General features: G+C 39.4%; 1 pseudogene; it reads right to left on the minus strand.

Moving 5' to 3' along the window:
- Positions 1–1365: 1365 nt before the first annotated feature.
- On the minus strand, positions 1366–18667 carry LOC133420882 (coronin-2A-like; annotated as a pseudogene).
- Positions 18668–24747: the final 6080 nt, after the last annotated feature.

The raw sequence follows: 24747 nt of genomic DNA on the forward strand, positions 1-24747 counted from the left end.
TTTGTTTTCTTATTTAAATTTATGTATTATTGTTTTGTTTTGTATTCACTGCTGTTTCATTTTCAAAATAAAAATTTCGAACAATCAATCAATCAATCAATCAATCAATCAATCAATCAACCGTTAGTTCCACAGGGAACAGAATTCAGACGTGTGTAGTTTTCAACTTAACATTAAAACTAAACAGCTGGAAGATCTTGAAGGCTCGTCTGTTTCTCAGAGTTTTTACCATAAACATTGGGACACCGTGTATCTGGGGTACTTTACTTTGTCATACTGACTCAGGGAGAATGGACAAGGGACTTCATTTCATTCCTTTTCCTAAATGCAAGGGTTTTTCGTGGACAAGTATAAACATGGTGCATTGGATGTTTGACGAGAACACCCTTGAGACGTGAGTCTGTTTGAAGCAGATTTGCAGGGACACAGAAATCTGTCATTATAGATGGAATATATAGCCAGTACTGGAGTTGAGGGGGGACGGCATCCCCCCCTGAAATAAAAACGGTCCAAATCATCCCCCCGTGAAATAAAAACGGTCCAAATCATCCCCCCCTGAAATAAAAACGGTCCAAATCATCTCCCCTGAAATAAAAACGGTCCAAATCATCCCCCCTGAAATAAAAACGGTCCAAATCATCCCCCCCTGTAAAACGGCCATCCCTCCTTTCCATCCCTTATGTCATTTCATCAATGAATGTGGTTTTACTGCTATTTCAACATTTAGAGTCATCACCAGAAAAATAACACCAGAAAAATAACTTATTTGACAATTTTCACCTGTTTCAAGTAAATTTTCATTTGAAATAAGTAGGAAAATCTGCCAGTGGGACAAGATTTATCTTCTCATTACAAGCAACAAAATCTTGTTCCACTGGCAGATTTTTCTACTTATTTTAAGTGAAAATCTACTTGAAACAGGTGAAAATTGTTGTTTTTTCCAGTGATGAGTCTTGTTTTAAGTGTAATGAGATTTTCTTTACTAAAATGAGACATTTTAACTAGAAATAAGACAAATATTCTTGTTAAGATTTTGAGTTTTTGCAGTGATCCATGTTACTTATCCTGTGAAGGACAGAGTCATATTGATAAGTTCAGAAAAGTGTTTTTATTGTTGTGTTTTGATGTATTTGATGTAAGCCCAGTGGATATTTAAAGCTTACAGAAGGCTGCATTTAACTGCTGCTATGTCATTCCTGCAGTATTTCTGCAGCTGTTTTGGTCACTGCTATTATTTGTAATATATTATATTATTTGTAATCAGCACAAATGATCTGTCCCCATATGATCAAATCCACCATCCCCCCTGATTTATTTTTACAACTCCAGTACTGTTTATAGCACTGATCAGTTCACAGCTCAGACTTTTGACTGTGACAGTAACTTTGTTCTGCGGGTGATCTGACCGAGTCCTTTCTGCGGCAGCGGGGACCGGTACTCCCGTCAGGAAGCTGATGAAGGGTTTCTCAGAGCTCAGCTCGTAGCAGCGGATGTTCCCGTCACCCTGAAACAACAACCAGAACACCAGTTGTGCTGTTGCCTCTGATGTAACAGCTAAGCTAACGCTGCAGATGGAGGTAATTGATGTCTACGTCTAACGCAGGGCTCGGCAACCCTGGTGGCTCCTGGAGCTTTTTCAAAAATGTTCGACCTTTTTTTTCTTTTCTTCTTTTTTTTTCTTTTTCTTCCCTTTCTTCTTTTTTTTTTTCTCTTTTTCTCTTCCTTTTTCTTCTTTTTTTTTTACTTGTCTGCACACATATTAGCGGTTAATACCATGCTGGTAAGAACCTAAGGCAGGGGTGTCCTGCATGTTTTAGATGTTTCTCTGCATCAACACACCTGATTCTAATTAAGGGTCGTCACCAGCTTGTCATCAAATTCTGGATAGTTCTGTTGATGACCAAGCTCCTTGTATCACGGTTTGATAAAAAAAGGGACACATCTAAAACATGCAGGACACCGGCCCTCGAGGACCGACTTTGGACACCCCTGACCTAAGGCATATATATATGTGCATTGTTAATATATTTATCTCATGAATATACAGTATATACATACGCATGCATACACATACATATATATACACATACAAACCCAGTTTTTTTTTTTTGGAAGGCGGGGGGTTTCCTTTCCTTTTTAATCTCGACATTTCGACCTTTTTCTCGATATTTCGACTTTTTTCGCAAAATTTTGACTTATTTCTCAACATTTTGACTTTTTTCTCAATATTGTGACTTTTTTCTCAACATTTTGACTTATTTCTCAACATTTTGACTTTTTTCTCAATATTTTGACTTTTTTCGCAAAATTTTGACTTTTTTCTCGACATTTTGACTTTTTTCTGGACATTTTGACTTTTTTCTCAATATTTGGACTTTTTTCTCAATATTTTGACTTTTTTCTCAACATTTTAACTTTTTTCTAAACATTTTGACTTTTTTCTCAACATTTCGACCTTTTTCTCGATATTTCGACTTTTTTCGCAAAATTTTGACTTTTTTCTCGACATTTTGACTTTTTTCTCAACATTTTGACTTTTTTCTCAACATTTTAACTTTTTTCTAAACATTTTGACTTTTTTCTCGATATTTCAACTTTTTTTGCAAAATTTTGACTTTTTTCTCGACATTTTGACCTTTTTCTCGATATTTTGACTTTTTTCGCAAAATTTTGACTTTTTTCTCGACATTTTGACTTTTTTCTCAACATTTTGACTTATTTCTCAACATTTTGACTTTTTTCTCAATATTTTGACTTTTTTCGCAAAATTTTTACTTTTTTCTCGACATTTTAACTTTTTTCTCGACATTTTGACTTTTTTCTCGACATTTTGACTTTTTTCTCAATATTTGGACTTTTTTCTCAATATTTGGACTTTTTTCTCAATATTTTAACTTTTTTCTAAACATTTGGACTTTTTTCTTGACATTTCGACTTTTTTTTAATCAAAATCTTGACTTTCTTCTCAACATTTCGACTTTTTTCACGAAATTTTGACTATTTCCTCGACATTTCGACTTTTTTCTCGAAATTTTGACTTTTTTTCTCGATATTTCAACTTTCTTCGCGAAATTTTGACTTTTTCTCAAGATTGTATTTCAACATTAATCTCGACATTTTAACGTTTTTCTCGACATTTAGACTTTTTTCTCGACATTTTGACTTTTTTCTCAACATTTTGACTTATTTCTCAACATTTTGACTTTTTTCTCAATATTTTGACTTTTTTCGCAAAATTTTTACTTTTTTCTCGACATTTTAACTTTTTTCTCGACATTTTGACTTTTTTCTCGACATTTTGACTTTTTTCTCAATATTTTGACTTTTTTCTCAATATTTGGACTTTTTTCTCAATATTTGGACTTTTTTCTCAATATTTTAACTTTTTTCTAAACATTTGGACTTTTTTCTTGACATTTCGACTTTTTTTTAATCAAAATCTTGACTTTCTTCTCAACATTTCGACTTTTTTCACGAAATTTTGACTATTTACTCGACATTTCGACTTTTTTCCTCGAAATTTTGACTTTTTTTCTCGATATTTCAACTTTCTTCGCGAAATTTTGACTTTTTCTCAAGATTGTATTTCAACATTAATCTCGACATTTTAACGTTTTTCTCGACATTTAGACTTTTTTCTCGAAATTTAGATTTTTTTCTCGACATTTTGACTTTTTTCTCAACATTTCAACTTTTTTCTCAACATTTCAACTTTTTTCTCGAGATTGTATTTCAACATTAATCTCGACATTTCGACTTTTTTCTCGACATTTCGACTTTTTTCACGAAATTTTGAAATTTTTCTTGACATTTTGACTATTTCTTCGACATTTCGACTTGTTGCCCTCATTCTAAGGCTGATACAAGACTTTTCATTGTTTGTGGCTCCAGACATATTAGTTTTTTGTGTTTTTGGTCCAATATGGCTCTAAAAGATTTTTGGTTGCCGACCCCTGGTCTAACGTCACAAACCTGGAAGATGTTACCAGAAAACCAAGTGGGGACATAATTTTCAGGAAACAGTTCAATGAACTGTTTCCTGTCTTTAATGGCTAATGAAAGCTGTGCTATTCATTACCAAGAAAGGGCATTTGATGACTTAGTATTTATATTTATTGACCTTTCCAGCCAGATAGAGCATGTGTGTGTCAGGGTCGTAGAAAGGGAAGAGAACCCCTGCAGAACCGTCCAGATCTTCTTCATGCAGAGGCTCCGATAAGTCGTCCTGCACATAAAAAGTTTTTCAAGTGTTGTTTGAACAATCTTCGGCTCATAATAGAGGGTATGCATTGACGTCAATTTCCCACTCCCTTACTCACACTGAGTGGCAAAAATGTCCGCAAGTAATGGAGAAGACGGGATGACAGCTGATTATCGGCTTAAATTGGCGTCAGTTGGACTTGACAGTGACCCGTACAGTTACCAAGAACCAGTGGTCCATGGACATTAATATTTGGTACAGTTACCCCAAGAACCAGTGGTCCATGGACATTAATATTTGGTACAATTACCAAGAACCAGTGGTCCATGGACATTAATATTTGGTACAGTTACCAAGAACCAGTGGTCCATGGACATTAATATTTGGTACAGTTACCAAGAACCAGTGGTCCATGGACATTAATATTTGGTACAGTTACCAAGAACCAGTGGTCCATGGACATTAATATTTGGTACAGTTACCCCAAGAACCAGTGGTCCATGGACATTAATATTTGGTACAGTTACCAAGAACCAGTGGTCCATGGACATTAATATTTGGTACAGTTACCAAGAACCAGTGGTCCATGGACATTAATATTTGGTACAGTTACCAAGAACCAGTGGTCCATGGACATTAATATTTGGTACAGTTACCAAGAACCAGTGGTCCATGGACATTAATATTTGGTACAGTTACCAAGAACCAGTGGTCCATGGACATTAATATTTGGACACCAATCCAGTTTCCTGATATTTATATGTACTTAATTTTTACGCCGGGGAAATACACGAAGCAAAGCTTGAAGGCTTACAAAAGTCTTGACGCTTGGTCCGACTTCAAGGCAGGATTTGTTGGTGAAATTAAAGTGATGAGGACACCAAACTTTATGATTGGACCGTTTAACGTTAGCTACCCAAAAATCCAACATTACCTGATACAAAATGGGAATCGCAAATCCACGTTTCGGTGCCTGGAATCCAGTTAGTTGTATTGTGTTCATCATGTCTTCAGATTTATATCTTATGTTTTCTTTTTTTCAGACAAAGTTCCGACTTCTTACCTTCAGACAGACAGTTTCGGCGGGACTCCCGCCTTCCTCAGAGAGTAATAGAGTAATAGACACTCTCTCAGGAAGGCAGGAGTCCCGCCGAAACTGTCAGTCTGAAGGTAAGATAACTGTAATCCAGTTGTTTCTGTGAATTGCAGCGATCCATTTGTCTCTCTTAAGCTTATTTTTCATCAGTCTGTAAAACGATAACTCTGATTTCTTGCTAAATCTATGACTACAGTCGATCGCACAACAGCTCTTTCCTGTTTTAGATATTTTCCAGTTGCTCAAACTGAAAGTTTCTGCCACTCAGTCTTTCTGACACTCAGTCTTTCTGACACTCGGATGAAACTGGATGAAACCCGCTGTGAAGTCGCATCTGTGACGTCATGCACATTCCCCTATAGATCAGGGGTCGGCAACCCAAAATGTTTTAGAGCCGTATTGGACCAAAAACACAAGAAACAAATATGTCTGGAGTCGCAAAAAATGAAAAGTCTTGTATAAGAATGAAGGCAAATGGCGAAAGGCGAAATGTTGAGGAAAAAGTCGAAATGTCGAGAAAAAAGTCGAAATGTCGAGAAAAAAGTCAAAATGTTGGGGAAAAAATCAAAATTTCGAGAAAAAGGTCGAAATGTCGAGATTAATGTTGAATTACAATTTCAAGAAAAAAGTCGAAATGTTCAGAAAAAAGTGGAAATGTTGAGGAAGAAGTCGAAAACTTAGAGAAAAAAGAAATGTTGAGATTAAAAAGGAAAGGAAAAAGGAAGAAAAAATAAAAAAAGGAAAAAAAGAAGAAAGAAAAGAGAAAAAAAGGAAAAAAAGGAAAAAAAAAGAAGAAAAAAAGAAGGTCAATCATTTTTGAAAAAGCTCCAGGAGCCACTATGACGGCGCTAAAGATCCGCATGCGGCTCTAGAGCCGCGGGTTGCCGACCCCTGGTCTATACTAAACTTGAGAGTGGAACCAAACATTTTAAATTTCCAGCTGGAAGAAAAGAGGCTGGTCAGCGTAAAAGTGTCTTACAGGGTCCCAGAGGACGATCTGCCTCTGGTTCCAGGGCGAGCTGCCGGTGGAAAGCAGCATCTTCAACCCTCCGATGTACAAAACCTTGCTGGCCCTGTGAGACTTATTACTGGACACCTGCAAAAAAACAGTGATTGCAGTACTGCGGTTTCTGCCTTCGGGACATGAGATTTGGAGAGAGTGAACACCTGCAACAGACACCTGGAAAATCTTCCCTGTCCGCGGATCCAGGACCCGAACCCGTCTGTCTTTGGAGGCGACCACCAGCCTGCTGCCGTCCGTGTTGAAGCTGGCCGACAGCAGCAGCGCCTCGGACGGGTGGCGGTGATGGATGGGCGTCAGGACCACCCGGACCGGGTGTCTGATCACCGAACCGGCCTGGGACACGTCCCAGAGCAGAACCTGGAGCAATGGCAGGGACAAAGTCAGGCCCCTTCATTCACTCCAACCACTTGTCTGCACACATATTAATGGTTAATACCATGCTGGTAAGAACCTAAGGCATATATATGGTCATTGTTCATATATTTATCTCATTAATATATATATATATATATATATATATATATATATATATATATATATATATATATATATTATATATATATATATATACGTATGTATATACATATATATACGCATATATACGCATACATACACATACACATATATATATATATATATATATATATATATATATATATACACATACAAACCCAGTTTTTTTTGGGAAGGGGGGGGTTTCCTTTCCTTTTTAATCTCGATATTTGGACTTTTTTCTCGAAATTTTTACTTTTTTCTCGATATTTCGACTTTTTTCGCGAAATTTCGACTTTTTTCTCAACATTATGACTTTTTTCTCAAGATTGTATTTCAAAATTAATCTCGATATTTCAACTTTTTACTCGAAATTTTGACTTTTTTCTCAAAATTTTGACTTTTTTCTCGAAGTTTTGACTTTTTTATCGACATTTCGACTTTTTTCTCAACATTTCGACTTTTTTCACTAAATTTTGACTTTTTTCTTGACATTTCGACTTTTTTCTCGAAATTTTGACTTTTTTATCGACATTTCGACTTTTTTATCGACATTTCGAATTTTTTCTCAACATTTCGACTTTTTTCACAAAATTTTGACTTTTTTCTTGACATTTCGACTTTTTTCACGAAATTTTGACTTTTTTCTCGTCATTTCGACTTTTTTCACGAAATTTTGACTTTTTTCTTGACATTTCGACTTTTTTCACGAAATTTTGACTTTTTTCTCGACATTTCGACTTTTTTCACGAAATTTTGACTTTTTTCTTGACATTTCGACTTTTTTCACGAAATTTTGACTATTTCCTCGACATTTCGACTTTTTTCACGAAATTTTGACTTTTTTCTCGACATTTCGACTTTTTTCCCAAGATTGTATTTCAACATTAATCTCGACATTTCAACTTTTTTCTTGAAATTTCGACTTTTTTCTTGAAATGTTGCGTCTGATCACCGCTCCGGCCTGGGACACGTCCCAAAGGAGAACCTGGAGCAACGGCAGGGACAAAGTAAGGCCCCTTCCATCACTCCAACCATGCAGGGGTCTTCAACCTTTTGTAGCCCAGGGACCCGTTGGATGAGAGAAAAACAGAGCAGGGACCCCCGCTTGTAGTGTTTATTTTTTCCCCTTTTTCTTTTAATGTGTCAAGTTTTAAGCTTGGCTTATAATAACTTTTGAATGTGTTTTATTCTGCTTATATCTACGGTGGCCGAGACCCGCCATTGCTGAAAATAAAAGTAACGCTGCAAACAGAAACAAACGCTGCTGCAAATAAAATAAACGCTTAGCAAATAAAATAAACGCTGCAAACAAAAAGAAACCCCGCTGCAAATAAAAGAAACGCTGCAAATATAAAGAAACCCCACTGCAAATAAAATAAAAAAACGACGCAAATAAAAAAGCCACAACGGAAGTGAATTACCGGGGACTATTTTTGCAGATGCACCGGTGTTGCACATTAAAAATTACACGTAGCGACGTTGAACACTAACCTTTTCACTTATATTCTCGTTCGTTGTTCTTATTATTCCTCGCTCTTCTTATTTCTTCCTTTTCACTTACGTCCTCTTCTGGCTTTTTTATTTGCGTTGTTTTTGTTTTTTTTGCAGCAGCGTTTCTTTATATTTGCAGCAGCGTTTGTTTTAATTCGCAGCGTTTATTTTATTTGCAAAGCATTTATTTTATTTGCAGCTGCGTTTATTTTTATTTGCAGCGTTTCTTTAATTCTCAGCAATGGCGGGTCTCGGCCACCGTATATAACACCTTATTAACCAATTCCTGAATGGGTTATTAGCTATAACATGTGTGATTATAGACACATATACACACATATATAATATGTGTATATAATATATATAATATGTATATATATGTGTTTACGGTTGATGAAACTTTGTCCTCGTCAGACGTGGAAGGAGTAACGTTAGGCCAAGCTGTAACGTTACAATCTCCAGCTTTAGGCTTCGTTATTGTCACTAATTTATCCATCAGGTCCAACTAGCGTTAAATATGAAATAGACAAGTCAATTTTGCAACAAATTTTCTTTTCTTAAACAGCTAGCTAGCTAAATTTGACATTAGTCACATGACTCACGTCAGGGGAATCATTTATATAGAGTTGTAGACTAAATAGTTATTGTCAAAAGTAGATTATTATCGCCTGTTTTTTTTTTTTTTGTTTTTAACTCTCACAAATTATTTTGGTTAAAATTGCCTTTATTTCTTTTTAAAGGGGGGCTATGATAATGAGGCTCTGTGCTGATTGGCTGCCTGAATGACGTGTAGCAGGGGAGGGAACAAAGCCTCTCCGGCCAGAAGAGCAGCGGCTGCGTACACTATTAAACCGTGTCCTAACTGCATGCGATGCGGGCGAGCGTCAGCGACAAATTAATTCCATTGCTTTATTTTCTATTGGACTGTCCTAACTGGCCGCAAGTTTAATGGTTTCAGTGAGGACAGAGAGCGTCTGATGTCACGCAGTGCGACGCGATAGTCGGACGCTTGCATGCATTTATGACACGGTGTAAACGGCTCCCTGGGATCTTTAGTTCCCTGAAGAGGGGACCGGGTCACCTCGTCTTCGCACTAAAGGCGCTTTCACCTCTGTCCTGTTTGGAGCAGTTGTTCCGGAACAGGGAGCATTTCCCCCTAAAGATCGGAACGTTTGGTACATGTGAACACAGCAATCGCGCTCGGAAACGGCACAAAACAAGCGAGCCAAGATCCTAGGAGAGGTTAGGGTTAGGTTCTCCTAGCAGAGGTTAGGGTTAGGTTCTCCTAGGAGAGGTTAGGGTTAGGATCTCCTAGGAGAGGTTAGGGTTAGGATCTCCTAGGAGAGGTTTGGGTTAGGTTCTCCTAGGAGAGGTTAGGGTTAGGTTCTCCTAGGAGAGGTTAGGGTTAGGTTCTCCTAGGAGAGGTTAGGGTTAGGATCTCCTAGGAGAGGTTAGGGTTAGGTTCTCCTAGGAGAGGTTAGGGTTAAGTTCTCCTAGGAGAGGTTAGGGTTAGGATCTCCTAGGAGAGGTTAGGGTTAGGATCTCCTAGGAGAGGTTAGGGTTAGGATCTCCTAGGAGAGGTTAGGGTTAGGATCTCCTAGGAGAGGTTAGGTTCTCCTAGGAGAGGTTAGGGTTAGGTTCTCCTAGGAGAGGTTAGGTTCTCCTAGGAGAGGTTAGGGTTAGGATCTCCTAGGAGAGGTTAGGGTTAGGTTCTCCTAGGAGAGGTTAGGGTTAGGATCTCCTAGGAGAGGTTAGGGTTAGGTTCTCCTAGGAGAGGTTAGGTTCTCCTAGGAGAGGTTTGGGTTAGGTTCTCCTAGGAGAGGTTAGGGTTAGGTTCTCCTAGGAGAGGTTAGGGTTAGGTTCTCCTAGGAGAGGTTTGGGTTAGGTTCTCCTAGGAGAGGTTTGGGTTAGGTTCTCCTAGGAGAGGTTTGGGTTAGGTTCTCGGCTCGCTTCCATTCCAGACGTGAAGCGGTTCATTTTTTTTATTTGTAGTGAGAACATAATCCACACAGCAACCGACACAACTCCATTCATGTGTATGTGTGACCCGCGGTTCAAGGAGAAGAGTCGGTGCAGCCTCCACCAGCTTCTCTCCTATTGGATGTGCTGAGATGTCGTCTCAGCGTGGCATGGTGAAATTAAACAATGTTAAATTCAGACTGGGTTTGCGCAGCGCAAACGCCGCGGCGGCGCCCTCTCGCCCGCAGAGCGGTCCACTCTTGTGCCGGTAGCACATAAATGAATGGGAAAGCCGGCGGCGGTCTGCGCTTTGCACTCTCTTTGCACTCTGTATGTCAGGGCTCGGCAACAAGCGGCTCTAGAGCCTCTATAGCGCCGCCCTAGTGGCTCCTGGAGCTTTTTCAAACATGTTTGACCTTTTTTTTTCCTTTTTTTTCTCTTTTTTTCTTCTCTTTTCTTTTTTTTCTTCTTTTTTTCTTCTTTTTTTCCTTTTTTTCTGTTTTTCTTCCTTTTTCCTTTCTTTTTTAATCTCGACATTTCGACTTTTTTCTCAAAATTTTGACTTTTTTCGCGAAATTTCGACTTTTTTCTCGAGATTGTACTTCAACTTTAATCTCAACATTTCGACCTTTTTCTCTAAATTTTGACTTTTTTCGTGACATTTCGACTTTTTTCGTGACATTTCGACTTTTTTCTCAATATTTCAACTTTTTTCTTGACATTTTGCCTTTCACCATTTGCCTTTATTCTAATGCCTATACAAGACTTTTAATTTTTTGCGGCTTCAGACATATTTGTTTTTTGTGCTTTTGGTCCAATATGGCTCTAAAACATTCTGGCTTGCCGCCCCCTGCTCTCTGTGAAAGGGGCTTGTTGTTTATCTCGGGGTACGAAGAGGAAACTCCTCCCACGTTCATTTCTGACCAATGAGAGTACAGTTGGTTCATGGCATTTGTTAACGCCTTGTTTGCCTTGTGAACACAAACCCCACAAACGAGAAACGAGACAACTGTATCGATTTAGCCCGTGAATCAGAACAAAACAAAGGGGCCACAGGTTTGAAAGCAGCCTAATTCACACAATCTTTAATTGAATTCTAAACAGGTGCACCACAGTTCTTTACTCCGATTCCTCATCATTTCATTTCTTAGGTTACAAGACGAATGAATCAGGTTCTAAGTATGTTTTGCATCGAATGTATAAGTTGATTTCCCCAACACTTATATTTCCAAAATGTAATTTGAGTATATTGTAATAAATGTATATACCACGTGCTTGTGCTGTGTTAATACATTATATGTAAAAGGCAATCACAGCACACAGTCTTGTATTGACAAAGCTCAGGCTTATTGAATCAGCAGCTTAATCAAAGGAAATTAAGGGATGACTGCAAAGCCTGCAGGAATTTGGAGTTTATTGCCCTTCAGGGCAACCGACAACCTCCAGGGCATCTCCAAGTAAGAGGCTTGTTTCTGGGCAGAGTTAGTTTACAGCTGTTAGCGTGGATTGTGTTTGCTGTTGTTTTGTTTTTTCTTATTACTGTAGAATGCATACTGCAGTTAGACTGTTTAATGACACTATTTAGATGCCAAAGACACAGCATGACTGCTAATGAACATTGCATGATTGCCCTTAAATGAAATATTTTTAACTTTGAAATTGTATGTTTTAAAATTGTATGTAATTGTATGTTTTTTATTGGTTGCTGTAAAATTCTGCTTTTTTCAGTGGAGCCCTGGCTTTCACTGCAAGCTGGATTGAATAGAATCAAATCAAAAATCAAATCCAAAACCTATCGTAAGACAATTATTAATAACTCTAATAACTGAACCAGCGCTCCCTTTGTGGTACAAACCTAACAGTACATCTTAATAACAGAAGTTAGTTGAAATAACTTACTTCACTCATTGCCGTTAGTTAAAGGCGACATATTATGAAAAACACCTTTTTTCTTGTTTTAACATATATAAAGTGGTCTCCCCTCACCCTGCCAGCACAGGGGAGACAAAATACCATGAATTTCTGCAAGCTCTCTGACCCCCGCCTTACAGTATCCCCCAGTGTCACGTGATTTTTTTTGAGCCGATTAGAATCTGCGCCTAGGGTGACGTCACCCGAGGCGCAGATTCGTGCGGGGTCCGTCCCAGGTCGGATCAGCTTCACCCTCCGAGATTTTGAGCCAAATCTGTCGGTTTGATCCCCGGTAACCGACGATGCGCGCTGCTCCAGCCTACTTCCTGGTTCCCAAAGCGGGGTCCGTCCGACTAAATTGTCCAGGTTCCCGGCCGCTTTGGGAGCAGGGATTTCTGGGGTACGTCCCAGGCTGGACCAGCTTCACCCTCCGAGATATTCAGCGAAATCTGTTGGTTTGATCCCCGATAACGAGCGATGCGCCCCGGAGCCATGCGCCAGGCGCCCACCGTGGGGTTGCGGGGCCAGCGCGCAGTGACTAAAGGCTGATTTATGGTTCCGCGTTACACCAACGCAGAGCCTACGGCGTAGGGTACGCGGCGATTTAACGCAGAACCGTAAATCAGGCTCCGATCCGTTTACAGGGTGTAACTGAATGAGAGCATTCGACTATCGAGCTGCGTGACATCGGACGCTCTCTGTCCACACTGAAACTGTTAAACTCTCTCTGTCCACACTGAAACTGTTAAACTCTCTCTGTCCACACTGAAACTGTTAAACTCTCTCTGTCCACACTGAAACCATTAAACTCTCTCTGTCCACACTGAAACTGTTAAACTCTCTCTGTCCACACTGAAACTGTTAAACTCTCTCTGTCCACACTGAAACTGTTAAACTCTCTCTGTCCACACTGAAACTGTTAAACTCTCTCTGTCCACACTGAAACTGTTAAACTCTCTCTGTCCACACTGAAACTGTTAAACTCTCTCTGTCCACACTGAAACTGTTAAACTCGCGGCCAGTTAGGACAGTCCAATACAAAAAAAATAAAGCAATGGATTTTATTTTGTCGCAGAAGCTTCTCACATGGGACACAGTTTGTGTATGACGCAGCCGGCTGCTCTGGCCGGAGCGAGGTTTATTCTCCTCCCCTGCTACACGTCATTCAGGGAGCCAATCAGCACAGAGCCTCATTATCATAGCCCCCCCTTCCCTTAGAATGAAGCACAGAAAAAGAGGTTAGAAGCGGTAAAACTAGAGACAGGGCCCACAGGCTGGATTTCTGATTTATGTAGAAAAAACAAGCTTTAGATTGTTTTTAAGACATTCAAGGCCTGTTTAAAATATACATTAAATGCCATAATATGTCCCCTTTAAGATAACTCAAAAATGAATTAAATACATGTTTGAAGCTGGTATAAGATGTCTGTGTTTGTATTGTGTTAAAGCAACTTAAAGTTGAGTTATTTAAGTTATGACAACTAAAATGGTTTAAGGCAATCGGTTTCCTAAAATGAATTGAGGAGCTAGAAGTTGTGACCACTGGAATGTGATCATTTAATTTACAGGAATAAAACTGAGTAACTTGAACTTAAGTGCTAACATTTATGTAAAGAAGATTTAATTAAGTTAGTCTGGCATGATGGAAATTAATACAATCAACACTTTTTAAATAATATGAGTGTATATAATACGTATTAGTTATTAAGTTATTATTAAGTTCAGTTTACTGAATGAAATGGTACTATCACATTTATTTAACCTTAACACTTAACAATAAATATTTGACTTACTTGAACCTCAATGGAATATTTTTTTACACTTGTATTGTTTGAGTTCGACTAACTTCTCCGGTTTTACAGTGTATGAAAGCGGCGTGGCAGAGCTACTGACCGGTGAGGCTCCTGACCTTGTAGTCGTACGCGGCGCTAAGCAGCAGGTTCTTAGCGGTCGGATGCCACTCGATAACGGCCACCCTCCTGGAGTGAGCGAGCAGAGTCTTACTGGCCTTGACCAGGTTCTGTCGGACGCCAAAGACCGGAACATCCCACACCTTCACCTGGACACACACAGACACCTGAACGCATCGCCGTCTTCACCTGGACACACACAGACACCTGAACGCATCGCCGTCTTCACCTGGACACACACAGACACCTGAACGCATCGCCGTCTCACCTGGACACACACAGACACCTGAACGCATCGCCGTCAAACTTTAGTCCTGATTTAAAAAACAAACCTCCGCCTGACCAGAGGTGGTACGAACGACTTACATTTACTCCGTTAATGTTGGGAAATGTTGTACTTTTAGGAGTAGTTTTGAATCACTATACTTTTTACTTTTACTTGAGTAGATTTGTGAAGGAGAAACTGTTCCTCTTACTCCGCTACATTAGGCTACGTTGAGCTGTTACTTTTCTTTTATCCCTTTTATCCGCGTACGCGTCAATCTCATGACATCACTGGGTGATTCTTTGGGAAAAATTTTTGTTTTTGCATGTTTTGTCACATTTACACAGACTCAAACACACACAGAGTTTCTATGAGTTCATGTTTGTTCTAGTTCTGCTGGTTAAAAAAGAAAAGTACAAAGGCTTGACATTTGGTGCTACTTGTGCTTAATTTATTTTTTTATTCTGTTATTTTATTTATATTATTATTTATTAAAGTACTTGAATTTACTTTAAGATTATTCTAATTTAAGCTATTTTTTTATGAATTTTAATTAATTTTATTATTTTATTGATTTAATTTGCCTGAAGATGATTATTTTGTACTTTTGTCTGTTTGAATGGTTGTGTTAAAAATAAATCAGACGTTACTCAACAGTTACTCAGTACTTGAGTAGTTTTTTTTCACCAAGTACTTTTTTACTTTTACTCAAGTAATTATTTGGAGGACTACTTTTTACTTTTTACTTCTACTTGAGTCGTATTATTCTGAAGTAACAGTACTTTTACTTGAGTACAGTTTTTGGCTCCTCTACCCAGCTCTGCGCCTGACTTTAGCTCTAACCTTAAATCCATGTAACGTATTTTCCACACTATAAGGCGCACCTTCAATGAATGACGTATCTTAAAACGTTTCCATATATAAGGCGCACTAAATATCTGGTAAAATACCGTACTGTAGTGGCTAGGGTTGAGTTACGTATCTGCCTGATGGAGCTGCTACAGGAAATGCTACAAAATCCTACAGCAAATGCAAATAAAAAACAAGAAGAAAAGTACCGTATGTCGAACTTTATTAACAAAATAAAAACCAGCTTTGCTCCGTCTCGTCAAAGTCTCCATTATGCGAGTCAGCGTCGCTGCTGTTGTCCTGAACGTCTGTGACGATTCCTGACGTTTTTAGCGCCGTTACTTCGGCGACACCAACTACATTACCCACAATCCCCCTGACTACATTACCCACAATCCCCCTGACTACATTACCCACAATCCCCCTGACTACAGTAACAGACATTACCGTAATGATCATATATAAGGCATACTGCCGGTTTTTGCTTTTTCCTTCCTTCCTTCCTTCCTTCCTTCCTTCCTTCCTTCCTTCCTTCCTTCCTTCCTTCCTTCCTTCCTTCCTTCCTTCCTTCCTTCCTTCCTTCCTTCCTTCCTTCCTTCCTTTTTCCCTCCTTCCTTCTTTCCTCCTGCTCTCTCCTTCTTTCTTCCCTTCCTCTTTTCTCCCTTCCTTCCTTCCTTCCTCCCTTCTTTCCTCCTGCTCTCTCCTTCCTTCCTTCATTCCTTCCTTCCTTCCTTCCTTCCTTCCTTCCTTCCTTCCTTCCTTCCTTCCTTCCTTCCCTTTTCTCCCTTCCTTCCTTCCTTCCTTCCCTTTTCTCCCTTCCTTCCTTCCTTCCTTCCTTCCTTCCTTCCTTCCTTCCTTCCTTCCTTCCTTCCTTCCTTCCTTCCTTCCTTCCTTCCTTCCTTCCTTCCCTCCCTTTCTCTTTTCTCCCTTCCTTCCTTCCTTCCTTCCTTCCTTCCTTCCTTCCTTCCTTCCTTCCTTCCTTCCTTTTCCCCTCCTTCCTTCTTTCCTCCTGCTCTCTCCTTCTTTCTTCCCTTCCTCTTTTCTCCCTTCCTTCCTTCCTTCCTTCCTTCCTTCCTTCCTTCCTTTTCCCTTCCTCCCTTCTTTCCTCCTGCTCTCTCCTTCCTTCCTTCCTTCCTTCCTTCCTTCCTTCCTTCCTTCCTTCCTTCCTTCCTTCCTTCCTTCCTTCCTTCCTTCCTTCCTTCCTTCCTTCCTTCCTTCCTTCCCTTTCTCTTTTCTCCCTTCCTTCCTTCCTTCCTTCCCTCCCTTTCTCTTTTCTCCCTTCCTTCCTTCCTTCCTTCCTTCTTTCCTTCCTTCCTTCCTTCCTTCCTTCCTTCCTTCCTTCCTTCCTTCCTTCCTTCCTTCCTTCCTTCCTTCCTCCCTTCTTTCCTCCTGCTCTCTCCTTCCTTCCTTCCTTCCTTCCTTCCTTCCTTCCTTCCTTCCTTCCTTCCTTCCCTCCCTTTCTCTTTTCTCCCTTCCTTCCTTCCTTCCTTCCTTCCTTCCTTCCTTCCTTCCTTCCTTCCTTCCTTCCTTCCTTCCTTCCCTCCCTTTCTCTTTTCTCCCTTCCTTCCTTCCTTCCTTCCTTCCTTCCTTCCTTCCTTCCTTCCTTCCTTCCTTCCTTCCTTCCTTCCTTCCTTCCTTCCTTCCTTCCTTCGGACTCGTCAAAGTCTCCATTATGCGAGTCAGCGTCGCTGATGTTGTCTTGAACGTCTGTGACAATTCCTGACGTTTTTAGCGCCGTTACTTCAGCGACACCAACTACATTACCCACAATCCCCCTGACTACATTACCCACAATCCCCCTGACTACATTACCCACAATCCCCCTGACTACAGTAACATAAATTACCGTAATGATCATATATAAGGCGCACTGACAGTTTTTGAGAAAATTAAAGGCTTTTAGGTGCGACTTATAGTGCGGAAAATACGGTACAAGAAGTTGTACATGTGAGAGACACGGGGAGCGTACGGTGCAGTCCTCCGAGCAGGAGGCGATGCAGTAGTCGTCAAACGGGTTCCACTTCACGTCCAGGACTCTGCCGCTGTGGCCGCACACCCGCGGGTGCAGAGGGTCCACCCTGCCCGTCTGAGAGGAAGCAAAAATTATTACCCCTCAGATTGTTATTGGTTTTAACAAAAATGACGCTAAAAAGAAGAAAAACTATTCCCAAGACATTTTTCTTTGAATCCTAGAGGAGCAGTAAGGTGCTCGTTTAGAGGAAGAGTATCAGGGCCAGGCAGGAGAAAAATAAAACTAACATTTTAGAGGAGGAAGATGTTTTTTTCATTATGCACTTCGAGAAAAAAGTTGAAATGTCGAGATTAATGTTGAAGTACAATTTAAAGAAAAAAGTCGACATGTTGGCAAAAAAGTCGAAATGTTGACAAAAAAGTCAAAATGATGAGAAAAAAGTCGAAATGTCGAGATTAACGTTGATGTACCATTTTGAGAAAAAAGTTGAAATGTCGAGAAAAAAGTCAAAATGATGAAAAAAAAGTTGAAATGTTGAAATTAATGTTGAAGTACAATTTAAAGAAAAAAGTCGACATGTTGGCAAAAAAGTCGAAATGTTGACAAAAAAGTCGAAATGTCGACAAAAAAGTCAAAATGATGAGAAAAAAGTCGAAATGTCGAGATTAACGTTGATGTACCATTTTGAGAAAAAAGTTGAAATGTCGAGAAAAAATCTAAATGATGAGAAAAAAGTTGAAATGTCGAGATTAATGTTGAAGTACAATTTCGGGAAAAAAGTCGAAATGTCGAGAAAAAAGTCGAAATGTCGACAAAAAATCTAAATGATGAGAAAAAAGTCGAAATGTCGAGAAAAAAGTCGAAATGTCGACAAAAAATCAAAATGATGAGAAAAAAGTTGAAATGTTGAGATTAATGAAGTACAGTTTCGAGAAAAAAGTCGAAATGTCGAGGAAAAAATCAAAATTTTGTGAATAAAGGTGAAATGTTGAGAAAAAAGGTGAAATTTCGACTTTATTCACAAAATTTCAACTTTATTCTGGAAATTGTATTTCAACATTAATCTCGACATTTCAACTTTTTTCTCGACATTTCGACTTTTTTCTCAAAGTGCATAATAAAAAAAAATCTTCCCCTCTCAAATATTTTTTCTCCTGCCTGGCCCTCATACTCTTCTCGTTAGTATTGTCAACATGTTAACATTCATGGAGGAAATAGTGAAGTGAATTATATGTTGTTTTATTTCAGTAAAAGGACAATAGTAAAGCATTGAAATAACCAAGGCCTACGTACATGATAGATTGGCAGGACTACAAACGAGCCGCCCCCAGCGCACTCCGTCACCACGGCGATGAAGCAGGGATTGGCCGAGCAGTAGTGGTTGTCATGGACGCTCCACGTGATCGGGACTCCGTCGTAACTGTGCTCTTTGGTGGCCGGTTTCCCAAACACATTACGAAACTTTGAGAAGGATAACGATGGACGCCACGACATCTGGAGGACGGGAAACATCAAGCACAGGAAGCCGGGGCACGGGTTAGGTTTATGCTTTAGCAGCTAAGCAGGTAAGAAAGTTTAAATAAAAACTGATGCAACTAATGGCGCTTTTACACTAGTACTTACTCAGCACAACTCGTCTCATTTTTGTTTTTTAATTGCATTACAGTAAATAAAGAACTTTATCACAATATTCTAATTTTATGAGACAGTCCTGTAGGTCGCCAAGCTTTTTAAATAATCATAACTTTTATTTTTACGTTCCAACTTGTTCCAAAGTATTTTATAAATTATTATGACATCCAAACGCAAACAAAAAAGTATTTCATGGCAACAAAAACTTAAATAACATGGTCAAAAAAACTGTAGACAACCACCATCCTTGTAACCAAACTTTTAGGTTTTCCACGCCGCGCCGCACAATCACCTGACCCATCGATCCTCCTGACGCACACAACACGCCCTCCGGAGACATAAAAAACAAAAAACAATTAAAGTGATGAACGGTCCTCCACCCTTGTGCAGGTTCAGGCTGCAGTGGAAGCTTGTATGACTTGATGTAGATTCTTCAGAACTGGACATTTAGTGGATGACGACTCTCTATATCAAACCATTCAAAAGTTATGGCAGAAAGTAGGAACTATCACATATCGACCAATCAGAAGAAGGTGGGGGTGTTTTTTGGCGTCTATTGTCGCCACAGTAATGCTTTTGACTGAGAAAAGTAATGCGCGTTGTTGCAGGATGGAGACGAACATTTTGATGTATAACACACCTGGGTGCACGTTACGGTTCGGGCCGTAAAAAAATGAAAAAATGAAACGATTAATTCAAAATGGCCGACTTCCTGTTGGGTTTCGGCCATGGTGCCAAGAGACTTTTCTTTAAGTTGCGACATGATACAGGTGTGTATATTTTTCCTGCATGTACGTCCGACCGTATTGTGGGGCTTGAAGCACAAAGTTTTCTAGGGGGCGCTGTTGAGCCGTTAGGCCACGCCCATTAATGCAAACCATTAAATATCACATTTCTCGCCAGGCCTGGCTTCAGAAGAAAGAAAGAAAGAAAGAAAGAAAGAAAGAAAGAGAAAGAAAGAAAGAAAGAAAGAAAGAAAGAAAGAAAGAAAGAAAGAAAGAAAGAAAGAAAGAAAGAAAGAAAGAAAGAAAGAAAGAAAATTCCTACACATACAATAGGGCCTTCGTACTGTAAGTGCTCGGGCCCTAAAAATATTAAACATTCTTAACAAAATCATAAGCAGAATAAACACTACAAAACTAAGACTAAAACTAAGTTAACAAATATACAAAAGTAATAACTTCATCTTAACGGCTGCAACATACCGGCCCCTAATTTTAATACTCAATTACCAATTATCCAACAATTACCAGAAGCCGTTTTTACACAGTAACGAAACATTTCCTGTTTTTTTTTTTTTTTATTAAACATTTCATAGACATTCTCAGTCTAGTATAGACTTAATAGCAAAATTCTGTAAGGCTCAAAAAACTAGCAAGCCCAAAAGCTTACTAGCATAAAACATTTAAAAAAGAAACCAAACAAACAAAAACAAACATGTATATTCTAGCACCAGCATGGCAGCACCCGAGTCCAACTGGACTCTCAGCAGTCTGACCAGCACTGATGCAGCTGGACCTCCTCTGGGATTTATTGCTTGTGTTGTTCTCATATGTAAGTCGCTTTGGATAAAAGCGTCTACTAAATGACAGTAGTAGTAGTAGTAGAAGTAATTGCAAAAAGGATATGAGACAAAGCAAGAAAACACTATGTGGACAGACTCCTCTCTGTGCGACTCCACTCTTTAAATGATGAAGAACTTGTGAGTCAACTCGTCATATCAGTCTACGCACAAACATGTAACTGTGGTGAAGTCCGGTTCTGTGGATGCAGGGCGGCTGTGGTTCAGGAGGTGCAAATATCATCTTCCAACAAGAAAGTCTTGTCGTTTGATCCTTGGCTTTGACAGTCACATGTCACAGTCTATTTGGACTGTGACATGTGACGTAGAGAGGTGTCAAGTAACAAGTAACTTCGTTACCTTACTTAAGTAGAAATTTTGGTTATCTATACTTCACTGGAGTAATTATTTTTCAGACGACTTTTTACTTTTACTCCTTACATTTTCACACAATTATCTGTACTTTTTACTCTTTACATTTTAAAAACAGCCTCGTTACTCTATTTCATTTCGGCCTTTAAATAAAAACTTTCCAGTTAAATTGCTCCATCCGGATAGAGTGAATTTGGTTGTGGTTGTTTCAGATGTTCTTGTCCAGTTTTGTTCTTACATCCGTTCCCTCAGATTCCTGCAACTAAACTTGGATGTACATTCCAATAAAGGTTAGGATAAATGATAACATGCCTCTGAAGTTTGACTTTTTGCACCATTACAATACTTATAGGCAACTAGTCATCATATCTGCTGCTCTCTGAAACACATGTTAATGCTCAATAGTACACATATATGCTTCTTTAATATATTTGCATTATACTAAGATACATTCATTTTCAATGGCTTTTGTCCTTAATGGCTTTTTTCCCCCTTACATTAATTTACTTTTATACTTTAAGTAGTTTTGAAACCAGTACTTTTATACTTTTACTTGAGTAAAAAACTTGAGTTGATACTTCAACTTCTACAGGAGTATTTTTAAACTCTAGTATTTATACTTCTACCTGAGTAATGAATGTGAATACTGAAGACACCTCTGATGACGTAAGACGCTGAACCGGACGCTACCCTAGGGTTGTCACCTTTCAGAAATAGAAATAAGGGACGCCCTGATTTCAGCAGCGCAGGAGCCAAAAAAAAAGCCCCAAAACTTCTAAACTGAATAAAAATGTGTTTATTTTATATGAAAAAACTAAATGCTTTGATTTAAAGTTTAAAGTGCTTTAATAGCATTGAACTTGCATGACTGTACAGACAGACAACCATACTAGCAACTGAAATATCCTCCTATGCTACGTACGTCCACATCAGCCCAGATGTAGAATATAGATATAGGTGAAGAATATGGTGTAAAAGTGAATTTATTTCAATAATTCAACTAGAATATGGTGTAAAAGTTAATTTATTTCAATAATTCAACTAGAATACGGTGTAAAAGTGAATTTATTTCAATAATTCAACTAGAATATGGTGTAAAAGTTAATTTATTTCAATAATTCAACTAGAATATGGTGTAAAAGTTAACTTATTTCAATAATTCAACTAGAATATGGTGTAAAAGTTAATTTATTTCAATAATTCAACTAGAATATGGTGTAAAAGTTAATTTATTTCAATAATTCAACTAGACTATGGTGTAAAAGTTAATTTATTTCAATAATTCAACTAGAATATGGTGTAAAAGTTAATGAAAATACGGTACAAATCGCGTCCCGTATTAGTTCAATACGGGACGCAACATTTTTTTCTCAAATAAAGGACAATTCCGTATTTTACGGGACGGGTGGCAACCCTACGCTACCCCCAAATATGATCATGGCTGTGTATATGACGGTTCCTGCTCTACATAGAAATACATCTGTGGAGATCTCTAGGCTAAGACTTTGATAAAACCTTGTGGAAGGCCCAAATAGATGATCCACACCCTCCTTAACATCTCCTCTTTAATAACATTAGGAATTCTCTTATCCAAAAACATCTCGCAGGAAAATGGTTTAAAATATTCAAATATTCAATTCAATTCAATTCAATTTTATTTGTATAGCGTCTAATACAACAAAAGTTGTCTCTAGACGCTTTACAGAGATCCAGAACATGAACATAAACCCCCGGGCATTTATTACATAAACAATGGCAGGTAAAAACTCCCCTAGTGGGAGAAAAACCTTAAGCCAAACAGTGGCAAGAAAAACTCCCCTTTAGGAGGGAAGAAACCTGGACCAGGACCAGGATCATAAGGGGGGGCCCTCCTGCCGAAGGCCAGACTGGGGAGTCGGGGACGTCAGCAGCACAGCAGGCATGTGGAAGCAGCAGCGGGATGACCAGAGGTGGGGGGGGACAGCAGGCATGTGGAAGCAGCAGCGGGATGACCAGAGGTGGGGGGGGACAGCAGGCATGTGGAAGCAGCAGCGGGATGACCAGAGGTGGGGGGGGACAGCAGGCATGTGGAAGCAGCAGCGGGATGACCAGAGGTGGGGGGGGACAGCAGGCAGGTGGAAGCAGCAGCGGGATGACCAGAGGTGGGGGGGGGACAGCAGGCATGTGGAAGCAGCAGCGGGATGACCAGAGGTGGGGGGGGGGGGGCAGCAGGCATGTGGAAGCAGCAGCGGGATGACCAGAGGTGGGGGGGGGACAGCAGGCATGTGGAAGCAGCAGCGGGATGACCAGAGGTGGGGGGGGACAGCAGGCATGTGGAAGCAGCAGCGGGATGACCAGAGGTGGGGGGGGACAGCAGGCATGTGGAAGCAGCAGCGGGATGACCAGAGGTGGGGGGGGGACAGCAGGCATGTGGAAGCAGCAGCGGGATGACCAGAGGGGTGGGGTCATCATTCCAAATATTGCACCCTTCGGTAATGTACCTCTATCATTAAAATCTGTCCAACATTTACACCCAATCAAGACCATTATTGCGATGTCTAAACATGGGACAAACACAAGGATTTCAGCAAAAGCTGATCTAATACAAAACATTTGCAAACTACATTGACAGGGAGATAGATTACATCGCTTCCAGTGATGTATGGAGAATTCAATGTTGGGTGTCATTTCCAGCAATGCGCCTCCCGAAACAGTGGACTACTGAAAGCTTGTATTTGCTCTAACATAAGATGGTCTTACCTTGGGTTCATTCATGTGAGAGTCAGCGACACTTCTTCTCTTGAACTGACTTAAAGCTGATACAAGAATCCAGCTCTCCTGACTCTGCATCTGCTGACCTCTGATCACCTCCACCTCCTGGCTGCTCTCCGCTTTGTTCACGCATGTGATCCGTGACGTCTGGCTTCTGCTTCCACATTATGTGAGCCATTTATGCACGGCTGCTCGCACACAAACGCAATCTGATAGCAGGCGTGTACACACAAAAACAGCTCAGAGACAAACCCACTCGTGAGATGAGGCTGACCTACAAAGAGAAAAGTACGACGGAGTATTAGGGCCAAACTAAGACAAAAACCTTTTGGAAATTACGAGACTAAAGTCGTAATATTACGAGAATAAAGTGGTAATTTATGAGAACTCTAACAGGAACAGCTTCTTCTCCTTGTGTTAAAATGAGGAATATTGAGCATCTTGTGAAATTGTACTCTGGTATCGGTTTCACAAATAAGGAAATACTTAATCTTTTGGCACATCAACATCGAATTATTATCAGTACAAGGACTTTAAAACGATTGTGCAAACGACCACAGAGACTTGGAAGAAAATGCGTCTTTTGTGGAAGAGGAAAATCTTTCTGATCATCCTCATTGTTTCCTGAGAAACAACAAAACCTCTTTGAATGATTGATGGAACCAACGCTACTATACTATAGTATACTATACTATACTATACTATACCATACTATACTATACTATATTATAGTATAGTATAGTATGGTATGGTATAGAATACTATAGTATGGTATGGTATACTATACTATACTATATTATAGTATAGTATAGTATGGTATAGTATAGAATACTATAGTATGGTATAGTATAGTATTGTTTATTGTTTTATTGTTTTATTGTTTATTCGGATCCCCATTAGCTCTTGCCTTGGCAAGAGCTAGTCTTCCTGGGGTCCAGCAAGGACAAACATTCCAAAACATATTACTCTACAATCGTCCTTTAACCAAAAAACAATAATTAGAAATTAAGAAGCTAAAATAAATATAAAATAATATAAAATAAACAGCAGTAGAACTCAATACAATTACTTTGTAAAACTAAACCAAAATCACAACATCACATCACAACACTTTGCCTCTGAACAGTTTTGTTCAGCATGTTTTAGTACAGTAGTTCAGTTGCATTAGACTCAAAACCTTGCAAAATAGTACACTACATCAGATGTTCCTTTAGCTTTCTTTTAAAGGTGATTTTTGTTTGTATACTAGTTATGCTGT

The sequence above is a fragment of the Cololabis saira genome, chromosome 20 (genome assembly GCF_033807715.1).
Source record: "Cololabis saira isolate AMF1-May2022 chromosome 20, fColSai1.1, whole genome shotgun sequence".
Classification (NCBI taxonomy): domain Eukaryota; kingdom Metazoa; phylum Chordata; class Actinopteri; order Beloniformes; family Belonidae; genus Cololabis; species Cololabis saira.